The sequence below is a fragment of the Helianthus annuus genome, chromosome 7 (genome assembly GCF_002127325.2).
Source record: "Helianthus annuus cultivar XRQ/B chromosome 7, HanXRQr2.0-SUNRISE, whole genome shotgun sequence".
Classification (NCBI taxonomy): domain Eukaryota; kingdom Viridiplantae; phylum Streptophyta; class Magnoliopsida; order Asterales; family Asteraceae; genus Helianthus; species Helianthus annuus.
Genome location: NC_035439.2, coordinates 66,818,123 through 66,831,034, shown reverse-complemented (window position 1 = coordinate 66,831,034; position 12,912 = coordinate 66,818,123). Strand labels below are relative to the sequence as shown.

At 41.3% G+C, this 12,912-nt stretch overlaps 1 non-coding gene across 1 annotated transcript; it reads right to left on the bottom strand.

The window, feature by feature from the left end:
• Positions 1-8,358: 8,358 nt before the first annotated feature.
• On the bottom strand, positions 8,359-8,464 carry LOC118480837. The gene has a single exon (XR_004863818.1). It is a non-coding gene; the product is annotated as a small nucleolar RNA R71 (small nucleolar RNA).
• Between the last annotated feature and the right edge of the window lie 4,448 nt (positions 8,465-12,912).

Here is a 12,912-nt window from a genome sequence, read left to right as displayed (position 1 = left end):
ACAGGTTTTGATATCAAAACAAATGGTTTTGATATCCTAGAGTAGTTTGGTTACAAAATACGCGAGAAAACGCATTTTGGCCGAAACTACGACTCGTCACTGAGCCTAGATAACGTGGTAATCAGTAGGTATAGTCACTAGGGACTATAACCATCGTGATTACGCTCACATTATGAAGTTCAAACGAACTTTGCGTTGACCATAAACTGGTCAAAGCAGAAAGTCAAACGCAGTTTGACTTTAACGACAAAAACGAATTAAAAGAACGAAAGAATACTTACAGAAGGTCCCCGCAAGCTCTTGATCCGATTTACTCTCATGTATGAAGCATAAACTGCAACTTAGAGAGCCAAAATCAGATTCAAGTGTGCTTTGGGAGGAAGTGATGGTGGGTATTTATAGGAATTCAAGAACCGTTAAGATCGTTCATCGAAAACTGAGCTTTGATCTGGACCTTACATGTGTGGCCATGGTTTTCTAAAACCATGGGAGCCCCTAATATGAGTCATAATGGACTAGGTTCATTGAATACCAGCCCATGGTTTTGAAAAACCATGGGTTAAAACCATCAACACTTCAAAATGGACTAGGTTCATTGAACTGGTCAGAAATTTCAAAAATGGTCCCTGCACTTGTAAAACTTGATTTTTTTTGCACTTTTAAGCCCCATTAACCCCATTTCAAGGCTCTAAAGTAAAGCTAAAGTATAGGGAACTCAAAACATGCTCAAAAATATCTCAGATGTCGGTTCGTTTGGTCGTACGGTTGGGTTATTCGCTTAATTACGATGGAAGTCGTAACGAACGCAAAAACGATCCAAATCAAGCGACGAATGGATTTTTATCATGCCAAACACTAAAACATAATATTTTAATGATTACATGAATTTTTGGATGTCCGGATATATTCGGAACGTAAAATATGCGCGAAAATGCAAACTTGTGCACTTTTTGACGCTTTTAGTCCCTATTGATCAATAAAGTTTATTTTAGCATACCGAACCCCTCAAAGCCTATTTCTAAGCTATGTAAAGGTTATATAGGGTATGTTTAACTTATGATCAAGTTCCGGAATGTTCGTTACTATACAAATAGGTATAGTTTCGCAGTTTGACACAAATAGTCCCCGCGATCGAACAAACTTGATTTCAACACACCAAACCATCCAAAACTTATTTCTGAGTTATGTGGAGGTTATTTAAGGTATGTTAAGCCTATTTCACTATTCCGGAGTGTTTGTTGCATTAAACTGGTTATATTTACGCATCAGTGCGCGTATAACCTTCCAGAAAGCGATTTAAAGCTTGAAATTGGAATCTAATTAAATTGAAAACTCACCAAACACAAATACACACATAACAACACCAAAACACATATAATAACACCAAAGCACATTGTTTTATTAATAATCAACATTGTTTTATATTGTACAATGATTAATAGAACACAGTTGTCACACCGGAGGCCCTTGTGATCGGTCTAAATAACGCATCTGGTACTGTCCAAGTAAGGCCTCCATCTAAAATCCCAAGGCCACGGTTTTCACCGTCAGTCGTGTGTCGTGCAGTTCCTCCTTGTAACTCCATCACGTAATTCATCACTTTTTCGCGGTGCGTGCGTGTGTAACCAGGACTCTGATTCGGGCCATCGTGGTATACCACTAAATCACCCGCACCCTCGGGTAAAGATGATGCTCGGTGCATTGCAGAGTTGGAACTCGAAAGCTGAAAAGACGTCCTCCTGTTCTGTCTTTCATTAACACAACACCCTGCTGTGCTAGAAAGATTTAAGCTGCGCGACCTTCGAAAATCCTGCAATTTATCTGCGATAGTATCAAGCGAGACCAAGAAATTGCTGTATTCTTGAAGGATTCTTTGGTGTCGATCAGTTTCCAACCAAGACGGATCTTAGCGAGGTCCACGTACATTCCCACTTCGCTGATTATATGCCCAAAAGGTACCTCTCGAACCCAGAAATTACATTTATCAAGACTTTGCGCAGAGTGGCTCCTCCCTCAGAAGTTTTAAAATAAGATACAAATGCCACCCATGGCGTTCCATTCTCCTGGTCAGGATTCAGAACCTTGTCAACAAATACGGTCGATTCATGCGATCCCTGCAGCTGCTGGTGTGTTGATCAACTCAATGATCATGATGTACAAAGTTGAAATGGCTGCATTGTGTTCGACATGTTGTTCTAAGAGCATTCTCCTCTTGGTGTTCCATCTTCTCACATTCTGAGCCGCGTCCTAAAGCGCTACTCACTATGCTGGCAGTTACACATTCCACGTTACAGTCGATTGTCATTGCTTATGTCCCGATTGATTCGTAAGAGTTGACTCCCATGAGTAGCTGAAAAGGGTTAAGGATTCGATTGAAGCCAATTCGCTGGTGCTTGTTGCCGGTAATTAGGGTTGTCAAAGTACTAAGGTCGGTAAAGTACTACGCTCATCCTCATGTCCATCGATGTTGCAAGTTGTTTGAGTAATACACAGTATGTTACGGGAGTGTTGCAGAAGTAATCACACTTTGGGATCTAACACGTCAATACATGAGTTCCAGCAAACGGAGAGGAGTAAGAAAGGTATCGATCAATCATTCGACGTTGCGACATCCAACTCAGGGACGTTAGTATAAGCACCTAACATTCTACACGTTTCGCTAAGTGTTCAGATGGGTGTTCAGGTAATACTCGATAGCATCGTGATTTGAAGGGACCCAGAGAGAAAAGAAAAGTTCATGTTCGAGTAGGGGACAATCACTGCTATGACCCCTATAGGTTTGTTATGTTTCACATCGATCAGATAACGAAACAGAACCCCTTTTTCACATGTTAAGCCTCACTGGGACTCGCATGCACCCCACATTATTATTATGTGTGCACCCACAATAATATTGTGATTTGCATGCTTATCTCAGCTCCTCTTAACTCATGTCAAATGGTTCCTCAAACTCGAGTAGCAAAAAAAGAGTATCACGAAGCTAAGTCGTGAAGGTTTAGGGAAATACCACCTTATCAGTCACATAACATGTGTAACTATACATGAGTTCATATTGTTGTGCTAAACGTGCAATCACATGCAATATTATATGTAGGCGTTCACTAGTTATGCACTACAATGAGTATACGAGAGGCGAACCTTGCAATCTGGAGCTGAGTGTCACGGTCGTATTCACGTTTTCAGAACTGTTCGGTTATAGTCTGGTTTTACAAAAAAAAAACGTTTTCACCTTTTTAAATAAAACCAAGTTCACTATAACCAATGGCTCTGATACCAATCTGTCACACCCCCAAAATCCACAAGCGGAGTATCACCGCATGAGGCGTGACTGACCAAGATCTTAGCCACCAATCACATTGAACTCATAGGTAAATTTTAATAAAACTTTCATTTATTAACAATAAGTGTTACAATGTACAATTAATTCACAGTTTACAGCGGAAGCATAATTCATTCGTTGAGTGTTTATAAACCATATGTAAAAACCATTCCTCTTGTGTTGCGATTCCATGTATTTCGACCCATGACCACTCCAGCCTCCCAGATAGCAAGTTCCAATGATATGCACCTAAGAGTCTGTAAGGCATGTAACAACGAATCAACAACAAAGTTGAGCGAGTTCACAGTTGGGTGTTCGTTTTAAGTTGTTTCAAAACTTAGTTTTTCTTTAGCTGGCTTACTTGCCGTGGGGGTTACCCCATAGTTGAAAATATGATTATCCAATTCCTTCTTTCCCAAACCATAACCAGTGGGGGCTTCCCCATGTGAACCACTAGACCCGTTTACCATATTGACCACTGACTAAAGTAAATTGGTGCCCTGACGTCAATGTCTATCATCTTTGACTAGTGCCCAGATCCATTAGTTCACGCCCGTCCTCTGCGGCACGGTGTGAGGCTTGTTAAACCTAAATAGCGCTATCTAACTAATGACCCGCTCGCCATTGGCCCGGCGATTAAGTCGATATAAAAGGAGGGACTTCATGATAGAGAGTTTTGGTCTAGTATCCGTGTTGTCACCCTTCAGTAAAGAGGGTGTGTACGTAATTCCCAAACCAGGAGACTACGCAGGTTTCGATTATATTCTTATCACGTGCTGTCACCCTTCAATAAAGAGGGTGTGTACGTGTCCCAAACCAGGAGATCACGCAGTTTCAGTTTAAATCCTTTACCCGTTCCCAACCCTTGGGAATCCCATGCCTTGTGGAAAGTGTGAACTCACCTTGGTTTGCTTGGTATGATTACTTTCTTGTTTAACAGTGGATCAAACACGCCCTAACATGGGTACCAGTAACAATCAGTTTCGAGTGCACAAACACTAGATGTTTCACGCATGATTAATTCACATATTCGTCGTTCACATAAGGCATACTCATTGTACAAGTAATGCACACATATAGTTCAAGTCGTGACCATTAATCGAATCACCTAGTGTCCCTGAATAACTACATAACACGTAATAGCTCAATTTCACTTCATACAAACATGCATAGTTTACTCGCGAACATCTCGAGCCCCATCATTAAACATGTGCAGCCCATATGATTCAAACCTAATGAAATATACAGCCCAACATCTATTCAGTTTGTATTACCCGGTCCGGCCCAATACTCCCTTCGGCCCACATCAGATGCATATGCGTGACAGGAGACCCATCAGCCCATTATATCAATTAGGTTAGTCTAATTATTAATTCCCAGCTCCTTAAGGCCCAACCGTGCGAGCCCAAGAGTACCCGGCCACCACCCCAAATGGCTGATTGTGTGTGTGCGGCACATCTGCCAAACAAGCCCAATTCTAACTTCCATTTAAGTGCACAGCCCTATTTCAAGAATGTAACCGGCTGGACTTATGGCCCTATTTTATTCCCTCGGCCCAATACCAATATACCAACAATTATTTTACATACCCCAATCTGTTTTCCACAATCATCACATTAATTAAAGTGTGCGGGAACCCTGAATTCTTTTAACAATTTTATAGAAATCAGCTAATCAATTTTATAGAAATCAAAAGCACCATACAAACAGATTATTATACTATGATCTACTAATCAATTACCTAACATAATCATCATTCATTACATAAATCAGTATTTCATCACCACTTGGTTCACATACAAAACATTATATCACCAGTTACATACACGTTATTGTTTCTAGAGATGTTCCATACGAACTCAATCAACAAAATACCACAGCATGAAATTCATATAGACTCAAACAATTACACAACTATCATAGCATTATTTAATATCCACCCACTAAACCCTAGTGCACATAGATTCTAGTTAGTAACTGTTTCAACCATGTGAATTCATGGCTTGCGAGAACATGGGTGGACCCCAAATCTTTCTATTAACGTGTACAATCAGATCCACAATCAATCATCATGATATTCCTCATGTGTTTGTACTTATCCTATCTAGTTCATGCATCCAATCATGTTTTATAGCACATACATACATACTTTTTTTGTTAACCGAATCACACATACACAAGGTCATCACACATGCTTTTCATCGACAAACAAGTATTATCGGGCCATTATAAAAACTAACAAGCATCAAGTATTACCATTATCAAAACAAATGGCCGACAACTATTTAAAGTATTCGAAGGATTATTATTGGACCGATTTGTTTGGTGGGCTGACAACACTCATTGGGCCGATAAACTATCACGTGGTGGTCTGTCAACATATTAAACAACACAATCACATATGGTTACCATGCCTACAAGGTTTTCCAGTTATGGCCATCATAATAGTCTAGTTCTTCTTTTAATCAGATTTTTAATTCCATCTATACTAAACAAGAGACATGACAATGACGGGTGGTCCATTGGACAACCCTTAATCATGTTAAAAGACGAATTAATCCTTCACTTAATCGCGTAATTATCTTGAATTAGATGACTACGGTTGCTTATGTTTCAGGTGCGGTTCGGGAGCTTAAAGTGGATAAAACGCAGCTTTGGACGGTTTGGAGTTGAACGGGTCGCGCGTGGAACGAAAGATGAAACAAAGTGCAAAATTCAGGTTTCCACCGTAATTTACGGTGGACCTGAATTCCACCTGGATTCCACCGTAAAGCAGACTGTTTTCACCGTAACAACATTATGTCCACTGTAACTTATGGCGGTATCGTAAGTTGCGGTGGAAGCTGCGGAAAATTGTAACTGCCATCATTAAAATCAGTTTTATTGTGTCTTTTGGGTTATTTCTCATCATTGATCAGTTGGAGAACAGACTAGGGGCGATTTTGGGTGATTTTGCTTGGCTTGGAACAATTTCTAACATTCGGTTTGTGATTTCGATTTGTATGAACTTTGAACTATTTGTTATGATGATTCACCAAGCTATGTGTGGCTAAAACTCTCGGTGATCATCTTAGGAGAAGGTTTATCTTGAACTTTTGTGTGTTTATTTCTGAATTTCTAGAATGATAACTTGCATTGCTTGAATATCATGGTGTATGCATAATTGTTTGTAGCTTGTTAATTGATAGTGCAATTTCTAGTCTCGATCGTACGTTCTTGGTGCCGTTGGCAATCGAGATATCACGGGAAGCGTTAGGGTTGGTTATTGATTAATTGATCATCGGGAAACAACCTCGCATTAGAAATCCGAGTACTTTGTTCCTTTTTATCACTTCGATTATGTATGTACAAGTTATGTCTATGTAACTCTTTCTAGTTGAAATTTCACACAATTGTTAAAGGAAACTGAATCCTAAGATGGTCATTGTTCTCCTAATCTGTTAAACAACCAACTTTTATCTGCAATTAGTTATTAATTTAGTTTTCTAAAACAACAATCCAAATCATTGAACTTTATTTTCTGCAAATTAGGTTAATTATAGTTAATTCGCAAAGCTATAAAATCAACACACTTTCCATATACTCCCTGAGTTCGATACCCTTTTACCACTATCTATAGTTGTTATTGGGATTAAATTTGTGTGTACCACGACAAGCACGTCAAATTTTGGCGCCGTTGCCGGGGAGTAGTGTGCAACGTGTGTCAGTTTGTTAGTTTTGCTTTGTTATTTTCGGGTTTACACTGGTGTGTTTAGTGTGCAGGTTCTACAGGTGCATGCATACTAGAGGCTCTCACAAAGCGTCACCATTGTCATTTGATCCGGAAATCGAAAGAACGCTAAGGCAAAACAGAGTTTTATTACGAGAAAACTGAATCATCGGTTCACCCACTTCACCCATTACACCAAGAAATATCATGGACGAAACACGAGTACCACCCACAACGGGTCAAACGACCTCATCGTTTATACCTACTTCCACACAACCATCCCAAACACAACCATACCAAATTCCACTACAATTCCTACTCCACCTCATGACACTACACCAACCAACACCACACAACCCATTACTACCCAAGAAGAACCAACCATTACCTTTAATCCTTCCACTACTATACCACCATTATCCCATTTCTTCCCGGGTGCGGGTCCGTCATATTCAAGCCATACCATAGCACCAATTTCGACCATTGTCCATGCTACTTCAACATTCAGACCATCGAACCAAGCGGGTTTTCAATATTCAACCCTTCCATTCGGGCAAACTTCGGGTATAGGGGGAGATGGATATGAGGAAGGATACGGAGATTTTGAGGGCTATGATAAAGACGGGTATACTTATGGGGGTTTGGTGATCAAGGAGAATTCTGTTATATGCAAAGTCAATCTCAAGGGATGGCAAGTGTCGGTGGAATGCCACAACAACAACAACTCATACCACAAAACACTCGGCCAAGACCACAAGGGCCACAAATGCAACGCCCTATACCATTGCAACAAGTCCGGCCGCAACATGTGCAACCACAATTTCAAAGACCACCTCAACGCCCACTAATGCCGCAACAACAGTTTCAACAACCAATTGCACCACAAGGGCATGTGCCAAGGCCAATGGGTCCTATTCCCCCAAGGGGTAGGTTCGGTGTACCAAGGAGGCACCTTAGAGAAAACGTGAGGGGCATCGAAGCACATTTTAGGCAGGTAATCACTCATAACCCTTCACCGGTAGTCATTCCTCACAATGATCAAGGGAGGACATTTGAAGTGAGGACCAACTCTTTGCAAAGTTTACCAAAATATAAGGGGTTAGCAACGGAGGAGCCTTACTTTCATTTGGAGGCTTATGACTCGATTTGTAACACTCTTGGGAGTCAAGGGTTCTCGGCTGACGATATTAAATTGGTATTATTCCAATTTTTTCTTTGGAAGATAAGGCGAAAAAATGGTTCTACACATTACCTTCAGCATCCATATATACATGGGGGGAAATGCAACAAACTTTCTTGGATGAGTTTTACACCGCCCAAAAGACCAACGATGCTAGAAAGGGGTTGAGGAGCTTTCAACAACAACATGGTGAAATGTTCCATGAGGCATTTGAACGATTCAATATGATGATAAAGAATTGCCCTCACCATGGAATTGAATTGTGGGAGTTGATGAATGCCTTCCATGAGGGGTTGAGTGCCGAAGATGCCCGTGATTTAATGTCTATCACCGGTGGGACTTTTGGTACAAATTACGAGAATGATGATTGGGAGTTCTTGGAGAGCATGGCAACTACATCAAAGAGGAAAGCTCAAGCATCAAGGAGAGCACGACCGGCCATTGCCCGACCTCAAGTGCACGCAATCGATGATGGTAATGTTCAAACTACTAACCAAATTTATGATGTTTGTGCTTTGTGTAATGAAATAGGTCATGCGGCTGAAAATTGCCAAGGGATGGTGGAAGGGCAATATGAAGAAGTCCATGCAGTTCAAGGTCAAGGAGGGGGTGGTAGAAACTACAATAACATGAACTCTAATACCTACCACCCCGGGTTGAGGAACCACCCAAATTTTCGGTATGGGAACCCTTCAAATCAAGCTAACCGAACTTTCAAGGTAGCCAAGGTAACTTTGGTTCACGCCAGCCTTACAATAACCAAGGTGGATATCGAGGCGGGAACAACCAAAGCTATCAAAAGCAATATCAAACGGGTCAAGAACAAAGGGGGTCTTCGGGTGGAAACGAGATGATGGAGATGCTAAAAAGCATGCAAATGGAGATGCAAAAACGGAACCAACTCGATGAAGTTCGAATGCAAAAGGATGAGGTTCGTGACAAAAGCATCCAATCACTAACAACCCAAATGGGTCAATTAGCAACCGACGTGGCTGAATTGAAGAAAAACAAGGGTCAACTTCCTAGCGACACTAAGGTAAACCCTTCGCATGGTACGTCATGAGGTAATGTTAATGTTCATCATGTTAGTGTTTTAAGAAGTGGAAAAGAGTTTAAAGCCAATTTGTCACCCGAATTGGTTGAGGGGGTAGTTGAGGACATCACGGGTAATGATAGTGATGATGAAGTTTCACCGGTTAATTCAAAAGAATTAAATGTTAACAAACCGGGTTTGGGTGAAAATGAAAAGAGTGAAAAAGTTGAGGGTGAACCGAGTCAAGTCCCTTTTCCATCGGCTTTACTTGACCCGGGAAAGAAAAACTTTATTGCATCAAGAGGTCCCCAAAAAGAAGAAATGTGGGACATGTTTAAACAAGTTAAAATTAACCTTCCACTTCTTGATGCAATAAAACAAGTACCCGCCTATGCCAAATTTTTAAAAGAGTTATGTACACAAAAAAGGCAAAACAAGAAGAAAGTGCCTAAGCGGGTCGATTTAACCGGGCAAGTAAGTGCAGTTTTAAATGGGGAGCTTCCTCCTAAGCTCCAAGATCCGGGCACGCCATTGATTAACATACAAGTTGGTAATTTTCAAATGGCTAAGGCGTTACTAGATCTTGGAGCCGGGGTGAGCATTTTACCCGGGGGCTTATATGACCAATATGATTTTGGTCCGTTAGCAAGGGTGGAGACAACGGTTGTTTTGGCCGATTTGTCTCATAAGCTACCTCGGGGTATGGTTCAAAAAGTAATCGTAAAAATTGATGAGTTTTATTACCCGGTTGACTTTCTAGTCTTGGACTACTCGTCCGCGGACCCAAAACAACAACAAAACGTAATTTTGGGTCGGCCATTTTTGAGCACCGCACATGCCGTGATCGATTGTAGATTTGGTACGGTCGACATGACTTTTGGGAATCGAAAAATGCGTTTGAATGTTTTTACTAACAATTCTAATGCTAATGGTGTTAATGAGTGTTTCATGGCAGATATAGTTGACGATGCAACCCGCATGAGTATGAGGAGGATGGCTTGGATGTTTGCCTGTGTGATTTTTCTGAACAGGTACATGCTTATGCACTTCGGGTTGAAGAGGAAAAACAAGATGCGATGGCTTTGAAAGAAGGTAGACCACCATGGACTCATCAATTTGAAGGTTTACCGGGGGAGATAGATCCGGGTACTAAACCATCGTTAGAGGAACCGCCAAAGTTGGAACTTAAGGACTTGCCGAGCCACTTGAAGTATGCGTTTTTAGGGGATAATGACACTTTACCGGTCATTACTGCCTCTAATTTGGAGTTGGCACAAGAGCAAGCGTTGTTGGAAGTCTTGAAAGAAAACAAGGGAGCTATTGGATGGACGATTGCCGATCTCAAAGGAATTAGTCCATCCATTGTCAGGCATAAGATCATTACCACCCAAGATGCAAAGCCGACACGAGAAGCTCAAAGGCGATTGAATCCGAACCTACGGGAGGTAGTTAAAAAAGAGGTAATTAAATGGTTGGATGCGGGAATTATCTATCCGATTTCGGATAGTGCTTGGGTGAGTCCCACCCAAGTTGTGCCTAAGAAGGCCGGCATTCAAGTAGTCAAAGATGAAAGTGGTGAACAAATTGCCACCCGACCGGTTACCGGGTGGCGTGTATGTATTGACTACCGGAAATTGAATGCCGCCACTTCTAAGGATCATTTCCCGCTACCTTTCATTGACCAAATTATTGAAAAATTATCGGGTCAAAAATATTACTGTTTTTTGGATGGGTATTCGGGTTACAATCAAATCACAATACACCCGGATGACCAACACAAGACCACCTTCACTTGTCCATATGGCACCTTTGCCTTTCGGCGGATGCCCTTTGGCTTGTGCAATGCTCTGGCAACTTCCCAACGATGTATGATGAGTATTTTCTCGGACATGGTTGGAGAGTCGCTCGAAGTATTTATGGATGACTTCTTCATTTTTGGCACTAGTTTTGATGCTTGTCTCAACGAATTACAAAAAGTTTTAAAAAGGTGCGTTGAGAAAAATTTAGTGTTAAGTTGGGAGAAAAGTCACTTCATGGTGCAAGAGGGTATTGTGTTGGGTCATGTAATTTTTGAAAGGGGGATGGAGGTGGATAAGGCAAAAATACGGGTAATATCATCTTTGCCACCTTCGAAAAATGTTAAGGGTGTAAGGTCATTCTTGGGACACGTGGGTTTTTATAGACGTTTCATTAAAGGATTTAGTGTTATCACTAAGCCTTTATGCAACTTGTTATTAAAAGATTTCCCATTTGATTTTACTAACGAGTGTATGCAAGCTTTCACTGTTTTGAAGGAACACTTGGTCAAGGCTCCTATCTTGCAACCACCGGATTGGTCAAAGCTGTTTGAGATAATGTGTGATGCAAGCGACACCACTATTGGTGCAGTTTTGGGTCAATGGGTTGATAGAAAGCCGTTGGTGATTTACTATGCAAGCAAGACTTTGTCCGAAGCGCAACTCAATTACACCACAACCGAGAAGGAATTACTAGCGGTGGTGTATGCTTTGGATAAGTTTCGCTCGTATATTTAGGGGAGCAAGGTGGTGTGAATGTGAATTTTAGGCAAGGGGGCCCGGGTGGAGGTTATGGTGGCGCTTTCTACGACTATACGGAGCGATCTTATGTGCCCAGGTGGGCTTATGAAGGTACCATGCAAGAGGTGATAGCAAATCAACGTCCTCCGGCTTCCGTTTTTGAAACTTGGTCGGGTCCGGATCGGACGTTATATGATCAAAATACCATGATGAGTGCAAGCATAGAGCGGTCCTTGAAACAAAGCTTTGATCGTAGTGAGGCGTGGAATCGTACCTTTGCGTATTCCCAAGAGGTGGAAATGAATAATCGATATCACGATGATCAAGAGAGAAGGATGCATGCGGATTGGCATGCTGGGAGGCCAGTGGTTGTGGATCCACAACATGTGGACTATGCCTCGCTACCACCTTATGATGGGAGTGTGTCGTATCCGACTCCACAGCTTCACCACTCACAATGGATTGATCTGAGGCAACAAGAGGGAGCCCAACAACAACAAGGAGGGAGTAGTAGCGGCTCATTTGCGTTTGGAGAATGGAACGACATGATGTCTTCCATTTTTGGACCTCCAGGACCGCGCTACTATTAGTCAGGTTGTGTTCCTCCTTTGTATAGTTTGTGCATATTTGTTAGTTTGTTTTGTTTATGGTTGGGTGGTTGGGTGGTGTTAGTTGTTATGATGTGTTTGGGTTGGTGCTAGTCGGTGATGTATTGGTGTTAAAAAGAAGAAAAATATAAAAAAAAATTATAAAATGAAAAATCCAAAAAGAAATTTGGGGTTTGAGTTGAAGAGCTTTTGTTGAGGTTGAATGAATGTTAGTGATCAAAGCCTCCTAAAACCATACATTGGGGTCAATGTATCCCAAGTGTGGGGATGGGGGGAAATTTTTGGAGATTTTGAAAAAAAAAATTTAATCAAGCGAAATATTGTGAGAATTTGAACACCCTAGATTAACCCCAAATGGTGCACCGGCAACCCTTGATACCCTTTCATTCTTGGTGAGAGTTGAAGCTAATTTGTATATAAATAATGTTTATCTTTGATGAGAGTGGCTACAGGTGGGGGTACATTAGAACTTGTGCTTGAATGCGGTTTAAGTCCTTAGTTAGACATGAATGCGAAAAGGATAAGG